Source organism: Cupressus sempervirens, chromosome 6, assembly GCF_028749045.1.
Source record: "Cupressus sempervirens isolate cs-2001-9-10 chromosome 6, ASM2874904v1, whole genome shotgun sequence".
In the NCBI taxonomy this organism is placed as follows: domain Eukaryota; kingdom Viridiplantae; phylum Streptophyta; class Pinopsida; order Cupressales; family Cupressaceae; genus Cupressus; species Cupressus sempervirens.
The window spans coordinates 642,408,621-642,430,259 of NC_143123.1; positions in this window are offsets into that span (position 1 = coordinate 642,408,621).

The window sequence follows — 21,639 nt, forward strand, 5'->3', positions numbered from 1 at the left end:
TAAAATATTGACTGAAAATCTCAAACACAATCAAATGTCCAAAAGCATTGCACACATTTATTATGGTTTTGTTTATGTTGTCTTTTTCATGACTTCAACCAATTGTCAACCCAACATACTCTGTTGAAGTTTTGATGGCTTCTTCAAACAAATGCTTCTGACTCTCCAAATTTTGAGTGCTATCAATGTTATAGATTATAATAAAATAAATGTGAATACAATTTACAAAGAATTTGTATGTTACATTTTGAGCACTAACTATAGTGAAGGCAATGTTAAGGCTACTTTCCTACATTTTCTTGCTTAATCATTTTACTCTACCACAAGGCATGCATTTGGGAAAATACATACACTTCTTGAAGTGGTTAAGAACTACTAAGATATTCATAATTCATCTCCAAGTTCGACATGATAAAAAATTACTATCTTATTTTAGTTCAAAAAAATGTAATTAAAATTTTAGAGATTTGCATATTTGAAATATACGTGTGACAATAATTATATATTATCTATGAGATATTTTATATAGATCTAAATCTAATATAATATCTTAAGTTAGTTTGGATAATTCTTAATGGTTTCCTCTACTCATGATTGCATCAAGAAGCACTAGAGTATAAGGTTTATAAAATACATAACTAGTATTGACAACAAAAGCATAGTCAACATTTTCAATTATTTTGATCCTAAAGGAATTGGTAGATTTGATCATTGATTTGAAAGAGCACTAGGATTGGGTAAACATTGTTCAACCATATAAGATAAAAGTTATGGACCCCAAAATTATAGTTCATGTTGCTAAATAGTGGAAGAAAGTCTAGCTGGAGAAATTGCGAGTTGCAAATTACCATTGGAAAGTAGGACTAGATGGTCAAGAAGCTAAATGACTAGGTTCATTCTCACAAATTACCAATTAGACTTGTTCAAGAAAATATAGAATCTATGGTAGAGAAACAATAAATTGTGTCAAACTCAAAGTCAATGTCTATCGCAAAAAGATGAAAGGGTGTTCATTCAATATTTTAATGCCAATCTACATTAAGGTTTATAAAGAAAAGGGTTAAACCAGCTATTCTACTAGGCTAGCATATAGTTAAAAGTATATAAAAATTAGTTTAAGGGTTTTTATTATTAGTTAATAAAGAAATATTGTCTATTGGGTGAGCCCACAATAGTGGGTGCCACTTTTATGGCATGAACATAATTGGCAATGTTAAATTTGTTTTGGCAATCCTAGGTCTGACTACTTGAATTATGTTCGCATGAACCCTATGTCATTATGTATTCACACAAACATTTATTATATGTTCGAGTGAACATATAATGAAAAAAGGTTCACAACTATATACATAATTTTAAAAACATGTTTGTGCGATCATATATTATATGTTCACTCAAACACAATGTTCAAATGAACATGTTTTAGAGAAAAACTTTATTTTTTTAGAAAAAAAAAAATGTTTAAAATGACCTTGTGACCCTCAAAACTTGGATCAAATTACCTTCTACTATCAATCTAAAAATGTCAAATTGTGCTTCTCGAAGCAAGCTTTTCAATGACTATAATTTGAATAGGTATTATATTCACTAAGACTTTCAAATACCAGTTTAACTCATTATAGGTTGATTAATGATTAAACATCGACTAACTTTGGCACTTCAGGAAAAAGTGTAAATTAGGTGATTTTTTTTGAAAAATCTTTACAAAATAGGTTATTGAGTTATCTTTCTATTGAAAAAACAAAAATTTATTTATGATATATTGAGTTCAAGTTATGCTTGTCAAAATGAACATATGTCTGAATTACGATTGATGTCACTTTAAAACTTCATAAACTATACAATATTCAACCAAATGGATGCTCTAGATATTGATGTTACAAATGCAACATCAATAGAATTACCTTATAGGCAAGAGCCCACAACACAATGGTAACTTGTGATCCTCTCATGTGGGAGGTCTTGGGTTTAAATTCCCTTAATACATAAAAAAAAAAAATTACAATAAATAACAATAATTAATCAAGGGTTCAGTTATTTCCTAATAAAAATAAATAAATAGAATTACGTTATTATCATTTGTAGAAAAATAGTTATGCTTGTCAAGCAAACTGTCACTCTTTAAAAATATTTATTTTTCATATGTACCACTTTTTTGGGGAGAATAAAAATTTGACTTAAATATTTTTTTAATAAAAAAATTAGGTTACAAAGTAGGAACAAAGTACTATAAATCAATATTTTATGTCATCTTCAAATTATTAATAGTTTTAAAAATATGGTCACTTGAATGTGAGGTTTGCTTCAAAAATGTTGATTTCAGTGTCAAAATTGGTCAAAAAGTGGCACCCACTATTGTGGGATCACCCTATTATTTTTTTCTTAGTCACCAATATTTTTCTTTGATGTAAATTTTAAACAACATATAATTTTTAAAAAAATAGAAAATAAACAAATGAGAAAAACACAATATTTATCGTTGTTCACCACAACTTGTGGCTACTTCTAGACTCCAATGGGGAATTACCCACTATCAAATAAGTCTACAATACAATATAACACATGACTGCATGCATCTAATTTTTCATTCATATACAATGTTCAAGTGAAGATCCATGAGAAGTGGAGCAGGTATGTGACCATTGGGCTTCACATTTACAATGAATTCCCACTTGAAGTGCAACTAACACAACCTTGCTCTCCAACATTCCCTGCATTTATAATTGTTTACATTTTTGCCAGACCCATTGACAATTTTAATTTTTTCAAACTTTGTTCACAAACACTTCGAATCAGTCTTCTTCAATCTAAATCAGATTTAATATATCTTATTCGAAAAAGATCACAAATAGATTCAATGGGATCATACCTATAAACCTAGAGGGTCAAAGGCTTTGCCTCTTACTCTATGTGCATCCCCCACCCATCATTCATATCCAACACATGTGACTCCTTGCAAGCATATTTGAGCTACATTTCCTTTAGAATTGTTGTAAAGAGAAAATTCCTATCTACGTCATGGTTTATTATCATTGTCATTATTTTCCTCATTGTTGGAAATAACAAATGCATTCACAGCCTTATTGCTTTTATTATTCTTGGGGCCGCAATGCTCCTTTACAACCAATTTGGACCATTCATTTTCTAGTGACTCTTTGATGGAAAATGCCACCTCTCCACTTCCTTGGCTACTGAACATTGTCATTCCTATTTAAAACATACAATTTTTCACCATCATAATTATTCTTCGCAACCTCAAAAAACATAGGCCTATCCCTTGGCCCACTTCTTTCAAAAGTTATACTTTCATTTCTAGTTGCTCCATCTTGTATGGACTCTTCAGTTTCACATGTTTCCCCATTAATTCCAACTCACTAAGAAATATATAAAGCTCAACTAACTCCATGTTTAGCTCCTTATTTTGTTTCTTTTCAGAAAACATGAGCCGAGTGAAAGAACAAACATGTCCCCTTTTTTTATAAAGAAAAATGATCCCAGAATGCAAACTCTTCAACTTTAATGACATAAAAATGATATTTTTGTTTAGAACTTGAAGATGATGTAAATTTATGAGGTGTGAAACTGGATGAGTTTTATGCCTATAATTATTTTCATTTTTTTGGGTAAGAATTAATTCATTTTATTGTTATTTTAAAGTCCATTTTTTAATTGCAAAAACTATAGTGTGTAGTTCCCATCAAAAAATTAAATGAAAATCATATTTTTTTCCTCTCATTTGAAAAAATGTTATAAACGACATGTATAGCTAGATACAAAAAAAAAAAAAAAAAACAGATTGGTTTTCGATGTATATTTATTTGTTAAAAGTACTCAAGGTCACCTTATTAGAAACCAACAAGTTTGTCCTCTACATCTTTTTAAAAATGAATATATATTCTTGAAGAAGAGACTCTCCTCTAGGGCTAAATATAATTTTTTATTTTTTTGATATGATTTACTATTTATTTTTCTTTTCTGAGGGAGCATCTTCTCAAATGTTGAAATATCTACTTATAATCTTTTAAAATTATAAAATATTATAGCTAATCAAAACACTATGAAATTTATGTAATGATGATACTGAATCTTAGATCTATAAGGGGTATTTTTAGTTTTTGAAAAAAGTTCATTTTTTATAGAAAAATGAGATTTGACGAAAAAAGGTTTAGAGGTCCTAAAGGTGACATAGATTTTTTCTTTTTCCCACCCACTCTTTCATAACTTTATCTTTTACCTTTTTCATTTAGGAAACTCTTTGTTAGAGGAAAAGGTTAAATTAATTTCATTTATTAAATTACCTTTTCTCCCTTCTTAAGATCTCACTTTATGCACCTTGTATTTCTATTTAATAATTAATTAGTAATTATTAAATGTCATTTATATTTTAGGTTACCCCTTTTAGGTTTTTGATCTCCTGCATAAGGATTGATCAGTTGTAATTTCATAAGGATTGATCAGGGGTCTCTAATTTTTAGAGTGTTTTGAGGCCAAACAAACCTCACAGTTGGATTAAGAAGGCATAAGAACCCCCATTTTTATACAAAGTTTGTCAATTTTGGACAACATTAATCTAGGAGGCAAAAAAAATTGCATAACGAGGTCGTGCAGCCTCTGCAGACAATCTGAGACATTGAAATTGAAAAAAATACAAAAAAATCACTTTTCGGGCTAGCAGTCATTGAAACTGCTAGCGGTCCTAGTAACTATTAGCTATCTTCCTGACCAACTATGGCCCCCACTAACCAAAAATGACTCTACCACTAGTGGCTTAGCCTACCTACCACACTACCTACCATTGCTGCCAGCAGCTCTACCCGCCCGTCGCTCTGTCGGCCACCACCATTATCCAAAAGGATGTTTTTAGGCTTAGCATCATCGTGAATGATGGCCTCTCTACATCCTTCATGAAGATAAAGTAAGCCTTTTATGATGCCCAGTGCAATCTCAAATCAGGTCTTCCAATCAAGACATACCTTAATATCATCACTTCTTCTGAAGAGCAATGAATTGAGAGAGCCATTGGGCATGTACTCATAAACCAACAGCCTTTTTGATCTTTCCACATAGAATCCTTGAATCCTAACTAAATTCAAATGTTGTATGCTTTCGAGAGAATCAATCTCGGCTAGGAATTGCTTCTTGTCTTGACTGGAGCCCTCTAGAACAATTTTTTTGGTCCCCAAGGGATCTTGTTGGAAGGAATAATGGCCAGGCAATGGATCCCACGAATTCTTCCAACAAACAATCTTTCGCTCTTTGCTGATCTTCATCCTAAGCAATCATGTGTCAGTGGGATGGTCGAAGCTCTACCAACAAATATCAGATTTATTATTATCATCACTAAACACAAAAAAATTTCCAGAATCTAAAATCACAACCTAAGAATCCTTCTTAGAGATGTTCACAGACCAAATTAGAGATGCATCATGTGCGTCAAATAGTTCCAAATTGCCTTGTCTGGAAAGCTTCAAAATGTCGAGCCTATTCTTTGGGGGTGTTTCTCTATTAGCCACCCAAATGATTGCCTTCTCTACTAATTTGGCATACTAGATGCCAATGTATCACTTATTACTACTTCCATTCAGGCTGAAGAGAGTGTAAGTGATTTGGGAAACATCCTTCAAACCATCCTCACAAAAATTTGTTTGCATTGCCAATTGCTCTCTGCCCTAGTTATTGGAGAAGGATTCTTACCTCTCACTAATACTTTGAATCTAGATTCTGTTTTAGTGGTTCCATCTTTGGATTACAATTTGGTTTCAGTTTCCCAAATCACTTACATTATGCATAAACTGGCTAACAATACTTAATGCATAGGCAAGGTCTGGCCTTGTGTCTGCTAAGTACATCAATCTTCCTACGAGTCTCTAGTATCTTCCTTTATCAACTGGTTCTTGATTAGATTCAATACATAACTTCAATCCTTCTTCCATTGGTGTATCAATAGGTTGATATGCTGACATATCGATTTCCTGTAACAAATCAAAGGCATACTTTCTTTGAGATAGAAAGATCCCTTTATCAAATTAAGACACTTTGATCCCAAGGAAATATTTCAAGGGACTAAGGTCTTTCATTTCGAATTCTCTGAACATGTAATCCTGTAGAGCTCTCCTTTCTTCAGGATCATTTCATGTAACTATCATGTCATCCACATACACAATAAGTGCATTAATCTTACCCTGTTGATTCTTTATGAATAAAGGTGAAAGTACAAAGTTGTGTCACCTTTCAAGTTGACTTATCAGAACAACTGAATTTGACCATTTCTATCCAAAAATCAATTTTATTCAAACATATAATCTAGATAATCTCATTCTAGCTAAGTTATACTAGTTTTCCAATTGGAAATGTCTATTAAATGCATGTTTTATACTAGTTTGTATCCACTTACTAAAAAAAAATACTTTCAGAAAACTAACATTTCAATAGCTCTTACTATTTTTTATAATATTTCTTTGGTAACATATAAACACCATTTTATAGAGCTCAAAGTTACAAATTATCTCATATAGAGTTTATATAGTGTTTTAATTAGATATAACATATTGTAATTAAAAAATCCTACAAGCATGTATTTTAACACTCAAAAAGATATCGATTATGAGAAAGAAAAATATAGTAAACCATATAAAAAATAATTTAAAATTATATGCCGTTCTAGAGGAGAGAGTCCTCTTCTAGAATGTATAATTTTTCTTTTGGTTAGAATAGATTTGTTTTGAAAAATGTGGTGTGAGATGAAAACTATTGATTTCAGGTGAGTTGAAATTTGAATCATTTTAAAAGAGAAAATATAGGTCTAAAGTAAATTTTTATTTTTGATTGTTTTAGCTATATATCTTATATATAACATAGTCTGAGCTCAAATGGAAATAAGTTTATTTCCATATAGTTTTGTGGTGGGAACTAAACCCCTAATTTTCAGTGTTTTTCAACAACTAAAAAATCATCTATAATAATTAGGAAAATATATCAATTCTTATTCTAAATAATTATTAAAAATTATAATCATAAACTTCATCCATTTCTATAGATTTCATTAGTTTACTCCATTTTCAAATTCTAAATAATAATACTAGTTTTATGACATTGAAGGTGAACAATCATACTTTTATTAGCCTTTTCCTTTACAAAAGTTTGACATAGGTTTGTACTTTTATCCATAAAGTATGGTCTAAATTTCCCATATAGTAACCAAAGGCTTTCATTGACTTCGTGAATCTTCCAAACCATGCCCTCAGAGATTGTTTCAACCCATATATAGTGACTTCTTTAATCTGCACACCTTTAGACTATGTATTTCTAGTATCATGTAGCCAGGTGGGAGTTCCATGTAGACTTCTTTGAACAACTTTCCATGTAGAAAGGCATTGTTCACATCAAACTATTGTAATGGCCAACCCAAGTTTGTAGCTAGAGACAACAAGACTCGCACTGTATTGATTTTAGCTACAGGTGCAAATGTCTTTGTATAATCAATTCCATAGGTTTTTGTGTACCCTTTTGCCACCAGTCTCACCTTAAAGTGTTCAATTGTACCATCTTCTTTATACTTAACAGTATAAACCCACTGGCATCCAACTGGTTTCTTTCCTGGTGGACAGTCAACAAGTTCCCAGGTATTATTTTCCTATAATGATTTCATCTCCTCATTCATAGCAGCTTTCCACCTTGGATAAGCTAAGGCTTCTTGCACATTTTTAGAAATAGATACAATAGATAATTGATTTACAAGTGACTAATTTGATTCTAACAAACAATGGTTAGACACATAATGACTCATACGATATTTAACTTTGCCAGAAAGTTCGGGTTCATATGTGGATTTAGGGATACCTCTGGTGAGACGTTGAGATAGTTGTTTTCTAGATGGTTCAGGAACATCCTTAGTAAGTGATTGGTGTGGTGTGAGGGACTCAGATAGAGGTGGACCCATAGCTTCAATTTCTAGGTGTTCATCACTACTTTGATCCAAAGTTTCACCTACTTCTTGATTAATAGTTTCAGAGAGTTCCCCTTCTTGAGAGATGTCCAAGCTACCCACATCTTCGAGGATGTGAACATCCACATCTTTAGAGGTGTTATCCACATCTTCAAAGATGTCCAAGCTACCTACATCTTCAGAAGATGTTTGAGGATGTGAACATCTACATCTTCAGAGATGTGATCATCATAGTCTAGAGTCTAAATTTCCTTTTGGTACTCCCCCTGAAGTTCAAGCTCAGAGGAAAAATACATCGAGTCTTCATGAAAAAATACATCCAATGTAATCAACATTCATTGTGTTGGAGGATGATAACATTGGTACCCCTTTTGATAAGAAACATATCCTAGAAAGACACATCGTAGTGCTCGAGAATATAACTTTTTACGTTGATGCTTATGGAGGTGTACAAAACCTACACAACCAAAGATGTGAGGAGGTAAATTTGGGACAGCTGGAACAACAACCGCCTCAGCGAGAGCTTGGGATGGTGTCTGGAAATCAATAGTGCTAGAGGGTACCTGGTTGATCAAATATGCTACAGAGGTAAGTGCTTCACCCCAATAGGATAATGACATATGAGCTTCTATCAGAGAAGCTTGGACAACCTCCAACAAGTGACAATTTTTTCTCTTGTCTACCTCATTCTGTTGAGGTGTATTGGAACAAGTAGTTTGATGAATAGTTTCGTGTGCTTCCAAATACTACTGAAGTTCAAAACTCAAATATTCACCTCCATTGTCACTATGAAGAACTTGAGCTTGTGCATTGTACTGAGTACGAATCATGTTATAGAATTTTTGAAATAACAAGTTCACATCACTTTTAGACTTCATTAAGCATACCCAAGTCATCCTAGTATAATCATCAATAAAAGTAACAAACCAACGTGATCCACCCAAGGTAGTGACTTTGGACGGACCCCAAACATCAAAATGTATGATCATAAATGGAATTGGACTTTTATTCAAAGTTAATGGAAATAAATTGTAATCCAATGACGGAACCACTAAAACATAATCTAGATTCAAAGTATCAGTGAGGTAAGGATCCCTCTCCAATAACTAGGACTAGAGAGCCATTGCTAGTGGAATTTTTTTTTTTGTGGGGATAGTTTAAGGGATGAGACCTGTCTAGAATCAAATGTCATATGATCCGTAGCACCATAATCAATTATCCATGCACTATTAGAAACAAGTGTAGACATATTTAAAGACTTACCACTATTACCTGCCACTGTTGTTAATGTCAAGATCTATCTAGCAACATTATCCTCTATCTTTGTTTCAACAAATGCTACACTAGAGGTCTTCTTGAAATTCTTCTTCCGTGAATCATAGCTACGATCCCACCATTCTAGATACCCAACAAGTTCAAAGCAGTGACTTTTGGTATGACCAGTTTGATTACAATGGGTGCACTTGTAGGTGGATTTATCAACACCATTAGTGATCTTAGGTGGGTTGTGAGGAGGCCCATTCTGATTAGATCGGTTTTGAGTCACCATGGCTAAAGCTTTAGTCTTTTTTGGTTCTCCAATAATTGTTGTGTGTCAAACAGATTCATGACAGAGCAATGCATACCATGCTTCTAATTCAAGAATAGGATCCTTTCTCAAAAAATTTCACCATGAACTTGTTTGAAGTCACCATCTAATTCAGCAAGGAAAATATGCACCCTTTGTTGCTAAACTAAATTTTGGTAAGATTCAATATCATTCTCACTTTCCATGATCACTTTATCACGATGACCCAACTCACCAAAAATCTTGGTTGATTCTCCATAATACACAGAGAGTGTTTTACCATTCTGTTTGGTAGAGAAAGCCCTCTGATTCAAGAAAAACATCTACAATTCATCTACTCCATCATAAAAAGCCTTAGTAAGAGCTTTCCAAATATCTTGAGTGGTGGGTAAGTGAATGTATCGCTTCATAATTTCTGGGGACATAGATATCAACAATGATTATTTGACCTTTTGATTGTTTACATACCACTTCTCATATCCATCATCCTTCTCAGTAGGTGGCTGTGAGTTACTATGAATGAAAGAGAGTTTCTCCTTCTCAACAATATGCATCTCCATGATTTGAGACCACAAATCATAGTTTCATCAAGTGTAATCCTTGCCTTGAATGATGAACCTTCGGATTGAATAATAATGGGAGTAGATTTTCTCTCAAATACTTTCGAATCTAAATTGGCCATAGTTCAATGAAGGGATACACATGATTCAAGCTTCAATGCTCTGATACCAACTTGAAAATAAAAAATCAAGAAGAATATTTTCCATTCTTGTATTCACATAAAACTATACATGTACATATATAGTTGTGTGCAATATGCATGAAGCTATAGGAAAGGAAATAATAGTTTAGGAAATAGTCAGTTTAATATTTGAAACAATCCAATATTACAACATTTGGCATACCAGATGCCAATGTACCACTTATTGCTACTTCCATTCAGGCTGAAGAATCTTAACTAAAATGTCCCATTCTTTGAAATTATTGTCTAATTTGTACTTATTGAGGTGCCCAAGGAGAGAATATCTCCTCCATCAGCACCGCACTTGTCATAGAGATGAAATATAATCAACATAGTAAGAGGGAAGAGCAAACATGGTGAGAGGTTGTTACTTGCCACTTCTTAGCATTTGTTTGCCTACGAAATTCTTCAAAAAACTCAAACATGATTCTAGTGAATATATGGAGCAAACATGGGAGGAAAGGGTAAAGTTAACATTTAGGTAGAAAGTATTTCAAATAATTTAATGTTATCTATCTGAAAAGTGGGTTTTAATTTCAAATTTCAAATTTCATGTCATTTCATTATATTTTCTATTTGTTAACATATTCAAAATGGTCTAAAAAGGGATCCTAGCACTGGTGCTCTTGATGGTGTGGATGTTCCTCAGTCTTTGGTTCTAAGTGGAAGAGGTTTTAGTCATGAGTGAACTTGTATCAGGTTCCTAAATCATTTCAGTGATGCTCTTCATTGGTTGGTAGTTCACTAGTCTTATGCCTTAGCTAGGTTGCTTCTCAAGTCTGGACCCTCTATTTAAAAAAAAGGGTCTAAATGATATCGGTAAATCTTTAATAAACAAGAGCTTTGTCAAGCATGAGTCCCTACCTACTGCAAAATGTATGCGAAATTAATATAACTAAATTATTATAACTAAATATTTGTAATATTAGTTAGAGATATAATATGTGAATATACAATATTAATATTTTGATATTAGTTATGGATATTTATTTGATTTTTTAAAGAAAAGATTAACATTTATGTATTATAAAATATATTTGATTATAATTATGTAACAATATTAAGTTAATTTTTATTAGTTTATAGATATATAAAAATTAAGTTTAGGAAAATTTTGTGAATCATATGATTAACATATTTAATCTTGATGTGACGTAAATGTGAAAAGTCAAATTTGAGTTAAATTTGACTTATACTATATATGACATTTAAAGCTTGTATTAGTTTATTATTAGTTTATGTATTTGTAAATAAAAATTTAGTCCAATAGGTTCAAATAAATATTGTTCAATGTTAATTATTACTACTATTTCAATTAAATTTATGTTAGGTTTATATATTTAATTTCTTAATGCATGTTTTTTATATTATTAGACTTATTTGTCTTAATGATTACTTTTAGGGAAAATTAAATTTTGACTTGTAATAGAAATATTGAAAAACTCTACATACAACATTAATTTTTAGAGTTGCATAAATTAAACAAGGACGCAAAGCGTCTAGTTCCTACCAAAATTATTTTTAACTTCTTGCTATGTGTGTTATGTTATTTTTATAATAAAAAAATATGGTAGTGCATATGGTTAGGATTGAAAAAAATTATTTGATTAAATTTCTTTAAGTTTAGTTCTTTTGTTGTCAACTGTTTGTATTTGTTTAGTTGAATTATTAAATAAGCATGATTTTTTTTCAATTTTTTAGTTAGATTATGTTGGGAGGAAATTAACTTTAAATTGGAGATTTTGGGTTAGAATGCTTCATAATTGTTTACATTATTGCATTGTAAGAAGTTGTGAAATGCTATCTATTTTAGCTCTATGTTTTGTTTGAGTTTTTGGTTGTATTTGTGAAGTAAATTGTATGTTTTGTTTTATCATTTGTTATTTTCATCTTTGACCTTTTGCTAAAGATGTGTTAGGTAGTGTAGTTACTGTGAAAAGCCTTCAATACAAATTCTTTTGCAAGTTCTTGAATGGGCTATTTGTATTAAAGCATTAGATTGAGAACATAGTTGTGCAATTTTTTCATCTACTTTATACTGTATCAAATTAATAATTTTAAGAAATAAAATTTATCAGTAAATGGCTAAGGCCTTCATTAATTTTCTTTAACTTAACTAGAAAGTTACAATAGCTTATCTCCGTTCAAATGGGCACTGGTAGGAAAGAACGGAGAAGAAAACCTCCAATCTAGCCCGAGAATAAAATTATTTATTTTACAGGTTTTATGTTTTACAGAATTACATAGGAGTTAAACTTGAGTAACCATTGACATTGTAGTTTATGAGGCTTGCAAGCATTTTGTAGCAGAGATTCTTTTCATATTGTTGGTTGTACTTTATTCATTCTTCTTTAGCCTGCAATATTAGCCACAAAATAATGTTACATAGTTGTTTTTGACATATCAAACATATCTCTACTAATTCCTATTTGTGCTTTTATTAAAATATATTTGTTAACTTACTTTATGACTTGCCTATGTGTTCTGCTTCAGGTTGACATGCATAATTGCATTGGCCTGGGTCAAGGTGAAAGTACCTTCAATGCAAAGCTCTTTAAGCATGAAGATGACATTGGATTTCTGTTGATGCTGTGGAGTCGTGGGATTAACTGTTCAATTAATGTGTTGTCAATGAAGCATTGGATTGGTTGTTTATTTTCAGTAAGAAGCAATGTCTTCAAGTGTAACTTGTGCAGATAGTTGACATCTTTCTTGCATCCAATGCAGTGTGCAGTTTCTTCATCAAGGATTCCATATCCTTCAAATTTGTGGTGGCAGTGTGGACAAAATGCAGCAAATGGGTTAGAGAATGGATTTGCAATTTTCAATTTTCCATGTTCCTGTTGCAAAGTGCAGGGTGTAAGTCTTGGTCACATTTAATAGAGACAATTGTTAGATTTTCATATTGCTTATACGTTACCTCTCTATTTTTTTGCATTATGTCATGTAACATTTGCAATGTCATTTTGTCATTTAGCTTGCAAATAAATGTGGAGAGCCCTGTATGAAGTGTATGCTTTTTGTCTGTCTTTGTTACAATATTTCTAAAAAGCAATGTTGGTGTTTCATTTTGAGCAAGATGTTCTTCTGCTGTGGTGTAGTGCTGAAGGAAATTTGGATAGATTTCTAGCTGCATAAAATATACATATGCGGAGTTGAAATGATTACGTGGATTATTTGCATATTGAATGCTTTACTAATTAGAATAAGTATAGTTTGAGAAATAATTGCCATTAATTCTTACCTGTGCTTTGTCTTCTTCAGATTGACCATCCTTTATTTCTAGAATGTTGAGATTGCCTTGCTTTTTTGTTGCAAACACCAATGCACCTATTGTTCCAATTGGGTAGTTGCTTGTGCTATTCAGTAGGTTGCTTATTGTAGTGTTGGGGATGAAATTGTAGTCATTGCATATGCGATTGATTGTTTCCACTGTGCTTGTTTCCTTTAGTAGAATAATGCAGTCGCAATCACCTCTATCAAAGTTTGATTTTGGTTGAATGTCAAATCCGGTGATGCAAACAGCCATGCCTGGGATTATTTTGTCTTCAAATTGCTGTACTAAGTTTGGATTGACAGTGACTGTTATTGTCATTTCTGCTTTATGATCTGTCAGATCTGCTCGTAGCACTTCTCGTGTTTTGTTGACTTTGTCCAGGTTGACTTTGTAGACAACCAACACATCTCCTTCAAATATGTTGCCTCCTTTTCTTGCATTCAACTCTTCTATTGTAATGGAGCCAATAGTTTTCACTTTTTTCCTGCATTGACATGTATGTCAGTGCATTTTCCATGTGCATATAGAATTATAAAATTCATGAAAGCAAGTAGATGTTACCTTTTTGTAGATTGTTCTTACCTCATTTGTGTAGCCTTTCCTGCTCTTTTGTTTGCATCCATTGATTTCTGTGCATAAATTGTGGAAACGAGAAATTGCTTTAGTGCCTCATATTTCTTCTTACTGTAGACATTTTCTATAATTTTTAGAATGCAATTATTGAAATTTGAAGTTTATTGTTCATATAGTGGTTAATAAAATTTGTTATGTGGAATTGTTTTGAATGTAGAAAATGAATCTTGTGAGTAAATTTGTATTTAAAGTTTTATGATAGAATGACGGAAATGTCATTTTTTTATAGTCATTATGTCAGGTAAATGTATTTTAAGAAATGTAGAGAAATGATATGACCAATATGCCTCTGTTTTATGGATAAAGCATACATTTGATGTTTTATTTGACCAAATGTGATCTATGAGTGGCTTATTCATGCTATGTCTATGTTGAAGCAGAAATGTGTATTTCATTTGTTGCATATGATTATTTATCTCTTTTGTATTTTTTGTATTAGCTAACATGTCAATGTTAAAATCTCCTAGAATATAAGTGAGTGCAGTTGGATGCATTTTGGAAGTTAGAGTGTCTAACACATTTTTAATATCTATGAAGGGAGTATTTGGCCTTGAATAGATATTGCAAATATTCAATATATTGGTAGATTTTGTTATGGTTAATGTAATTGTTTCTACATGTTTTGATGTATGAGTTGATGATGTTGTTACATTGATATTGTTTCTTACTAATGTCATAATGCCATGTATTCCATGGTTGACATGAATAGTGAAGTCTTTTAGAACTGAATTTTGCTTTATTGAATTTATGTGAATTTCTTGTAAACATATAATGTCTGAAGACATAATTTCAATATCATTGAATAAATCATTGTCATGAGCATGTAGACTTCGTGTGTTTAATGTGCACAATAGCAAATGTTCAGTATTATTTGTGCATGAAGCCTCATTTTCAAGTTTCCAACAGGCACTTGTTTGTAGGCGTTCCATTTGCATGTTTATTTTTGGTTTTACATGAAAATGTTTTTGAGTGAGTGGTTTCACAAGATATAGGTTTTGTATTATTTTTGTACGTGATAATGCAGTATATGTTATTCCATGGTGTCTTATACTTGTTGGATCAAAAGCTAATCTTTCCATTGTCAATCCTTGAGATCTATGAATTGTGCGTGCAAATGCTAGTTGTATTGGAAATTGTTTTCTAATAGTAATTTTTTTGCTTGTTGAGATTTTTTGGATTGGTCTTGAAATTTGTACAATAGGGACCCATGCTTTCTCAATACTTTGGTTGTAGTATTGTGCATATTTTATTTTTTGGAGATTTCCAATATTAGAATCATTAAATTTGATCCAAACAATTTCTAAATTGTTGTGGTTTGTGTAATCTTTGAATATTCCATCTGAACCATTGACTAGTCCATCAGTTGTATTGTAGTTTCCTGAGTATAACTCTATCAACATGTTTCATTTTAGTTGTATTTCAATTGGGAGGGTTGCCATATGGTTGTAAAGTCTTATGCCATTTATGTTGTCCTCGTATTCATCTATGGCCCTTAGAACAATAACTTCTCCAGACATATTTGCTAACATTTTTTGGTTGTGTACATATACGTCATTTTTTCTATAGAAAAGGAAAGGAAGTGTTGGGTCATTTGGTATTGGTTGCAAGCATTGTTGGTTCAGATATGTTATATCATCTATTGTTTGTTTTGCCAATCGAATTCTATTAAGTATATGTATAAAATTTTCATCCTTTTGATGCATTGTGGTATGCAATGTGTAACATTTGATGTTATCATTCCAAAAGTTGTAAGGCATTAAGTCTTTGTCTGTAGTTCTATTTTCAAATACTGAAGAGTCAAGAACTGGTTGGGCTTGATATAGGTCACCACAAAAAATTGTGTCCAAATTGCCAAAATAAGAGGTTGGTGTGCGCATTATTTCTCTTAGTCGTTTGTCTATATAGCGTAGGAATGTTGAACCTACTAAAGATATTTCGTCAATCAATATAACTTTGAGTTGTTCATAATGTTTGGAAATTTTGTCTAGTGTGTCACTATTTAGTGGAAGAAATTCTGATTTATTGAAAGGAATATGAAATGCAGAGTGTATAGTCATGCCACCGATGTTGTATGCTGCTTTTCCTGTATAAGCTACAACTATTCCCTTTGGTTTATCTGGGTTGTTGTTAATTGTGTTGTTATATATACGCAAGAGTGCTTGATAGATCATCTTTGCCGTAAAGGTCTTACCAGTGCCTGCTCCGCCAGTAAGGAATAAGTGAAGTGGTGTTTTATTTGTGACCTTTTTGCAGACAATGTCTTTTACTATTGCCTGTTGTTCTATATTTAGCATTTGTCAAATTTTAAAGTATTCATCATTATCAATTATTTTCGGGTGTTTCGAAACCTACATATTTTGTATTTGTAATTTTGTTATATTTTCCAATTTGAATATCATCATGAATGTCATGTGTGTCATCTATGACAGTTGTTTTATTTGTTTTATTATTGTGATTGTTTTCTAATAATCGATTACTGATTTCTGTAGCTTCTTTATCAATGTCACCCCATGCTTGATTTAATTTGTAATAGAATTTTGAACTATTTTGTCTTATTATATTTTCATGAAAAGTATATGCACTTTCCCAAGTTTTGAAATTTTCTTTTAGTTGAGATTCGTTATTTGTAAATGGTACAAAAAGAAGTAGTTGTTCTCTGCAATAGTTTTCTAAGTCATTGTGTTTATTGTAACTAATAAAGCGTATAATATTTTTTTTTTGTTTTAGTTTTTTATTTTTTCCTCTAACATTATAGTTAGAGATGTACTCAGCTAGGCATATGTTTTGTACACTATCATGGCGATTTTTATAATGGTCTATTAATGATTTTGCTATTACATTTTCTGAGTTATCCGCTTCTTGATTTAATTCTGAGGCAGATTTGAGTACAAATACTCGCTCATTGTCTGATCTTGTATCAATGAAAACACATTTTCGTGAACTCTTGTGGAGGGGAAGTGATAGAACTAAATGTGCTGCTTGTTGTGCTGACATTTGTTGCAAATTTAGTAAAGCATTTCCTAATTTGTTTATCATTTTAACTGCATCTATATTTTCACTTTGGTGATCATCTCTTATTCTTTTGAATGCATGTGTCATAGACTTGTCAACCTTTACCATATATGAACTACAATACATGACAGTGGCATATGCGTTTAACACAAATTGGGCATCTGTGTTAGCTCTCCATAGTTTTGGCATTTGTTTGCAGAAACTATTGTTCCATATTTGGGAAGGATTTCTTTGAAGGAATATAGTTGGCTTGTCTATTGTTGATCGTAGTAGAATGATGTACTCATTCTCTGTTATTTGCAATTCATCAATTAACATTTGAAATGTGAAGGAGCTATTGAAGTCTCTTTTTTCCAAAGATTCAAATATTTGGTTGGTAGTTCTGTTAATAGTAGCATCTTTATCGCACAAAGGGTCCAAAATCATTGTATTTGGCATGGGTGGAATTGGAAAATTATATCTACATTTTTTGTACGAAGTTCTTTTGCATTTTCTAGTATGGTGATGTTTATGCAAATTAGCATATTGTGCTTCTAAGTTATCAGTATTGCATGTGATGTGCATGTTCACAAAGTCTACTATTTCATCATTTGTTTGCTTCCCATAGATAGGTGCATTTTCGACCCAAATTAACATGTGCTCATGTTAATTTCCCCTATTTTGAAATTCAGTGACTGAAAAATAGTCTACAACTTTTCCAAATAGTGAATTTTCTTCAAATAGTAGTTTTCTTAAAGCATTAATCCTATGTCGATAGTACCTTGCACATGTTATTAGGTCTTTTTTCACAAGTATTATTTTGTTGGTGTCGTTGCATTGAAATGTGTCATTTGTTTTTATTTTTTGTTGACGTAATTTTTGTAAATATTGGAGAGTCGACATTAGGGGCTCCCAATTCTCTTCCGCACTTGTAAAAGTGAGGAAAAATGTAGGTGGCCCAAGTTGTCGAATCATAGCAAATATGTTTTTTTTCAATTGATGCATGTAGTCTGGGGATATTCGAATTCTTTTGAAATCTACATATCCAATGTCTGATCGTAAATTTTTTCCAAATTTGGTTTTTGCTTTACATCTTTTGCGAGTAACTTGCGTCGTTTTAATTGTCCTTTTCTAATTTGTATCCATAGTGTCGATAAGACCTGATGTATAATTATTTGTATGGCTTTGAAGAAAAGGTTTGTTGTATGAAGTGAAAAATCTTGCTCATAATGAAGTAATTCCCACTGTGATAATTTTTGATAACTAAATTTGTCCATTATGTCATTATTGCGTGGCTCACCGAAGAAGAGGGTTGGAAAATTCATTTCTTCTACATACTTGTCTTTGAAAATACCAATAGGATAACAATTCTCAGCAGGTGCAATTTAAATTATTTTTTCATCCATATTGTGGATGCATGTAGAGTCTGTGTATCCATGTATTAAAGAATCAGTTGGATTGTCATATTCAAGATCACTTTCACTTTCACTTTCAGAACAAATTTTGTTTTCACAACCATTGTCTTCATTGTTGATATCTAATGTTTCTATCCACTTTTCATTTATTTGTACATTTTGCATTTGGTAAAGGGTTGTTTTGCTTAAATCGAATAGAGCTTGCATTATTATATATGTTCGTACCATGCCTTTTTGAAATGCATTTTTATATTGCAATTGTCTTTTAAGAGCCACTGCAATTGTTGTTGTGTTTGATAGTGATAGTGGTAGAGCATTTTGAATATTGTATATGTTTACAGGGACATTTATGATGGAACCAGTTAGTCCAAGTTGAGACTTTTTATATCCTAATTCCCAAATTTGTGCAAATGCAATTCTTAGTGAAACTAGACGTTCCTCTAGTTGTGTCATTTTTTGTACACTTGGTAATGGCTTATTTTTGCGTATGTTGTGAGGAACTGCATATTTAAGTTTTTTTTTTTTTTTTGAGAGAATCGTTGCATATTTTACATATGTACTCGGTAAGCAGTGGTATGTAAGATTTTGTCAAATTGCGGTATAGAATTGTATGTTCCTCTTTGTATTGTTTTATATCTTTCTTGAAATGGAGCATTTGACAAATTGTGCAAGGATATTTTGGTGTGTCTTCTACTGTGGAGAAAAATTTATCAATTGGTGTCAAAGTTGTCTTAGTTGATTTCCTTTTCCTATTTATTGTTCTTCTGGATTGAGTTTGTGGTTTTATATTATTTTGGTTATTAGTTGAGAAAATATTATTGTTTTCGTTTGTAATTGTTTGTTGATTAATGTTGCAAGCTTTATTTCTAATTAATCTTTTCACTGCACGCAATGTTATATTGTGTCGATTTTTTGCAATATTATGCTTATCATTGGTAGACATATTGTAGTTCTTTAATGTTTCTTTCTTTCGCTTTCTTTCGCTTTCTTTCTTTGAGTGGTGTCTTGCCATTGTTTCTTATCATTTTTTTTAATCTGTGCAATTTGATATTATGTTGTTTTTATTGTAAGATTGCATTGGTTAGCAATGGTTCAAAGTGCCCTGACAAAAAATTTGCATCATGAAAGAGGATATTGAATGGAGTAGAATCGAGGTGGTTGTTAAAATCTAAATATCGTTTTCCAAAAGATGCAGACCAAACACATATACGAATATTGAGCCACTTTGATATCCAATGTATGCAAAATATATCCCCCCACAAACCATTTTGCTTTGTCTTAGTTGATGGTTTTGCGGATAAACGCATTCTTTGCAAATAAGTTGTAATATCTTCTACATTGTAAAGCTCTCTCAGGCTTTGAGGGTGGAGTTCATGGTTATAGGAATTGATAGCTTCCTCATCTCCATTTTGGAGGCAAGCAATGAAGAAATCTATTGTTCCATTACGAATTTCATTTGATGTATGTTGAAATTTTAGTAGATATTCAAATGTATCAAATAAACAATCACCGATATTGTATTTGAAGTCATGAGGCCTATATAAGCCATGCTTTAGAAGAGTTTTGTCAATGTGAGTTGAATGTACATTACAATTACATCTGTTTTGGTCTTGCTGCATGATTTGTAGATGTTTGATTGTTCAATTTGTTCATATAATGAAGTCTTGTACTAATGAGTTTGATTCTCTTTTTTTTTTATTGTTAAATTGCAAGTTGTAGTTTTTTGTTTGTTTCAAATGTAGTATGTTGATACTTATGTGCTACATTTTGATTGTACACCATATGCTATAGGTTGGCATCCTGCATTTATTACGAATCAATGTTTACATTAATGTTTCATTTATATTGGGTCACTTTATAAATAGAATATTTTTTGTAGAAAATTTTGTTAGTTTACTCAAAAACAGCTATCATCTGAACATTGCTATTATACTATTTGAACCAATAGTACTAGATATATAATATGTTTTGAATTGTGGACAATAGTATTTTACAAATTCACTCATTTACACATGATCTATTACACTATTAGTAATTGTAATATTCTGGAAATTTTGATAATCTAAGAATACAAGGCACTTTTTTTGAACTATTTTTCAAGAAAGATTTCTTTAAATGTTGAAAAATAGTGACTAGTTATAAGATTGGCTAATAATTGAATAAACTTGATAATCTAAGTAACAAAGTAATTACATTTCTAAATAAATTTTATGTCAAAGACATTGTAACAGTATTTTTTTGCACACTTTTACACAAACATTTATACTTTTTATGAATATTGATTTGTGAACTCTCTGAATAATCGTTGTTGAAGCTTTAAATTGTTAAATAACAAGACCTTTCATATAAATGTGTCAAGACATTTCATAGTGGTTGGCTACTACCATTGAGAGCATTAAATAGACAGTGTTCAATATTAGTTACAATGCTCTTAATTTTTGATACCTTGCACTTTATGACATTCATTTCCAAATTAATTTTGTCATACAATGCAAGGTGTTTATTGTCAAGATTGTTTGAGGCATGCAAATCACTAGATGTTGAGCTAATTCTTTGTTTGTTTGTTGCATAGGTAGACCCGCTTCTATGGTGCATACTATGTTCAATGTTCATTGAACTCAAGTCATAATTGTATGTATTTTTCTGGATGACTGGGCTAGTTGGGTTCCATGGTAGTCTTTCTTCTCTTGCAGGCCTTGCCATAGTATCATTTCCTACATTAGATTGTGGAATGATATAGTTAGATAAAGTAGTTAGCAGAAATGAGGATATGTACAGAGCCAATATTTTGATTGTAGTAACTATTTTTTTCCATTTACAAATGCTAATCAATTAATCTATTAATGTAAAATGTAGCAACAGGTTTGAGGACATACCAATGCTACCATGTACTTTCATCCATTCTAAGTCTGTAGATTTGAGAATTCCGATAGCTGCTTGGTCAAAATTTGTATCTCCAACATTGGAACTGTATGTTAATGTTGGCTTTGTGGTAACAACTTTGTGCATGGTTGAAGTACTATATGGCTGGCATATGCTTTCTTGTTCTTCTATTTGTTGTGGATTCTG